The following is a 4,057-nucleotide window of genomic DNA, read 5'->3' on the forward strand; positions in this document are numbered from 1 at the left end:
GCAGCACTCCATCACTCTCCTTCTTGATCACATAGCCCTTACGCAGCCTGGGGGTGTGTTGGGTCATTGTCCTATTGAAAAACAAATTATAGTCCAACTAAGCGCAAACCAGATGGAATGGCACATCGCTGCAGAATGCTGTGGTAGCCATGCTGGTTAAGTGTGCCTTGAATTCTAAATAAATCACAGACAATGTCAACAGCAAAGCACCCCACACCATCACACCTCCTCCTCCATGCTTCACGGTGGGAGCCACACATGCAGAGATCATCGTTTCACCTACTCTGTGTTTCACAAAGACACAGCGGTTAGAACCAAAAATCTCAAATTTGGACTCATCAGACCAAAGGACAGATTTCCATCGGTCTAATGTCCATTGTCTGTTCTTCTTATTGGTGTCCTTTAGTTGTGGTTTCTTTGCAGCAATTCGACCATGAAGGCCTGATTCACGCAGTCTCCTCTGAACAGTTGATGTTGAGATGTGTCTGTTACTTGAACCTGTGAAACATTTATTTGGGATGCAATTTCTGAGGCTGGTAACTCTAATGAAGTTATCCTCTGCAGCAGAGGTAACTCTGGGTCTTCCTTTCCTGTGGTGGTCCTCATGAGAGCCAGTTTCATCATAGGGCTTGATGGTTTTTGCGACTGCACTTGAAGAAACCTTAAAAGTTCTTGACATTTTCCACATTGACTGACCTTCATGTCTTAAAGTAATGATGGACTGTTGTTTCTCTTTGATTATTTGAGCTGTTCTTGCCATAATATGGATTTGGTATTTTACCAAATAGGGCTATCTTCTGTATTCCACCCCTACCTTGTCACAACACAACTGATTGGCTCAAACGCATTAAGAAGGAAAGAAATTCCACGAATTAACTTTTAACAATGCACACCTGTTCATTGAAATGCATTCCAGGTGACTACCTCATGATGCTGGTTGAGAGATTTGCCAAGAGTTTGCAAAGCTGTCATCAAGGCAAAGGGTGGCTACTTTGAAGAATCTCAAATCTCAAATATTTATTTAACACTTTTTTGGTTATTACATGATTCCATATGTGTTATTTCCTAGTAATGATGTCTTCACTATAATTTTACAATGTAGAAAATAGTAAAAATAAAGAAAAACACGGAATGAGTAGGTGTGTCTTAACTTTTGACTGGTACTGTATATTGATAAATCTGGGTGTGCATGCAACGGCTCATACATAAGTAATGGAAGCATTGTATTTTTAAAGCCACAGAGAAAGTTTGAAGGGGCTGATGCCATTAAAGTTGTATGTGCTCTGGAGACTGCATTTATACTGAAAACAGTCTGGTGCTTAAGATGATTTTAACAAGTGTCTTCAGGATAAGTCCCCCCCCCCAAAAAAGCAGAATTTCCCAGTATGTACAGTTGAAGTCAGAAGTTTACATACACTTAGGTTAGAGTCATTAAAACTCGTTTTTCAACCACTCCACAAATTTCTTGTTAACAAACTATAGTTCTGACATGTTGGTTAGGACATCTACTTTGTGCATGGCACAAGTAATTTTTGCAACAATTGTTTACAGACAGATTATTTCACTTATAATTCACTTTATCACAATTCCAGTGGGTCAGAAGTTTACATACACTAAGTTGACTGTGCCTTTAAACAGCTTGGAAAATTCCAGAAAATGATGTCATGGCTTTAGAAGCTTCTGATAGGCTAATTGACATCATTTGAGTCAATTGAAGGTGTACCTGTGGATGTATTTCAAGGCCTACCTTCAAACTCAGCGCCTCTTTGCTTGACATCATGTGAAAATCAAAAGAAATCAGCCAAGACCTCTGAAAACAATTGTAGACCTCCACAAGTTTGGTTCATCCTTGGGAGCAATTTCCAAACGTCTGAAGGTCCTACGTTCATCTGTACAAACAATAGTACACAAGTATAAACACCATGGGACCACGCAGCCGTCATACCGCTCAGGAAAGAGACGCGTTCTGTCTCCTATAGATGAACGTACTTTGGTGCGAAAAGTGCAAATCAATCCCAGAACTACAGAAAAGGACCTTGTGAAGATGCTGGAGGAAACAGGTAAAAAAGTATCTATATCCACAGTAAAACAAGTCCTATATCGACGTAACCTGAAAGGCTGCTCAGCAAGGAAGAAGCCACTGCTCCAAAACCGCCATAAAAATGCCAGCCTGTGCACATGGAGACAAAGATCATACTTTTTGGAGAAATGTCCTCTGGTCTGATGAAACAAAAATAGCACTGTTTGGCCATAATGACCATCGTTATGTTTGGAGGAAAAAGGGGGAGGCTAGCAAGCCGAAGAACAACATCCCAACCGTGAAATACAGGGGTGGCAGCATCATGTTGTGGGGGTGCTTTGCTGCAGGAGGGACTGGTGCACTTCACAAAATAGATGGCATCATGAGGGAGGAAAAATATGTGGATATATTGAAACAACATCTCAAGACATCAGTCAGGAAGTTAAACTTGGTCTTCCAAATGGACAATGACCCCAAACATACTTCCAAAATTGTGGCAAAATGACCTAAGGACAACAAAGTCAAGGTATTGGAGTGGCCATCACAAAGCCCTGACCTCAATCCTATAGAAAATGTGTGGGCAGAACTGAAAAGGCTTGTGCGAGCAAGGAGGCCTACAAATCTGACTCAGTTACACCAGCTCTGTCAGGAGGAATGGGCCAAAATTAACCCAACTTATTGTGGGAAGCTTGTGGAAGGCTACCCGAAACGTTTCACCCAAGTTAAACAATTTAAAGGCAATGCTACCAAATACTAATAGAGTGTATGTAAACTTCTGACCCACGGGGAATGTGATGGAAGAAATAAAAGCTGAAATAAATAATTTTCTCTACTATTATTCTGACATTTCACATTCTTAAAATAAAGTGGTGTTCCTTACTGACCTAAGACAGGGAATTTTTACTAGGATTAAATGTCAGGAATTGTGAAAAACGGAGTTTACATTTTTTTGGCTAAGGTGTATGTAAACTTCCAACTTTAACTGTATATACTTTTTAACCTGCTTCCGTGCATTGGGCTACAGTACAAGTGATGTTTGAAAGGTCTCACCAGATTGTGTCCTTGAGTCCTCCTTAACATGTTCATTCTGCAATCACTCTTTGTTTGCTTGTGTTCATAGCAACACAGTAGCCTTTGAAAGTGTTTATGGATCTTTTATGGTATCCCGTTGCTATGCAACTAGGTTTGACATTAGTATGAGTATACTGACAGACATACTGATAGGGATCCTAATACTCCCATTGGCATAGAAGAAATACATAGCTTGGGTTGTTGCTTCATAAAATGGAATTTTTCATGAAATGAGCGACATTTGGGTGAAGTGTTGTCATTGTATAGCCCACACTGAGTGTACAAAACATTAACAACACCTGCTCTTTCCATGACATAGACTGACCAGGTGAATCCAGGTGAAGGCTATGATCCCTTATTGATGTCACTTGTTAAATCCACTTCAATCAGTGTAGATGAAGGGGAGGAGTCAGGTTAATTAAATAGTCATTTTTAACCCTTGAGACAATTGAGACATGGATTGTGAATGTGTGTCATTCAGAGGGTGAATGGGCAAAACACAAAATGTAACTGCCTTTGAACAGGGTTATGGTAGTAGGTGCCAGGCGCATCAGTTTGTGTCAAGAACTGCAATGCTGCTGGGTTTTTCACACTCATCAGTTTCCCGTGTGTATCAAGAATGGTCCACCACCCAAAGGACATCCAGCCAATTTGACACAACTGTGGGAAGCATTGGAGTCAACATTGGCCAGCATTCCTGTGGAACTCTTTCGACACCTTGTAGAATCCATGCCCTGAAGAATTGAGGCTGTTCTGAGGGCAAAAAGGGAGAGTGCAACTCAATATTAGGAAGCTGTTTCTAATGTTTGGAATACTCAGTGTATATAACCAATATTCAACAGATATTGTAATCCTCATATCAATAATATATTTCACTTCCTGTATTGCATGACAGTGAGATAGGGATTCCTAGAACCAGTCAATAATGACATCCAGACATAGACCTAATTAGTCTGTCTCATGTGT

Source organism: Salmo salar, chromosome ssa13, assembly GCF_905237065.1.
Source record: "Salmo salar chromosome ssa13, Ssal_v3.1, whole genome shotgun sequence".
Lineage (NCBI taxonomy): Eukaryota > Metazoa > Chordata > Actinopteri > Salmoniformes > Salmonidae > Salmo > Salmo salar.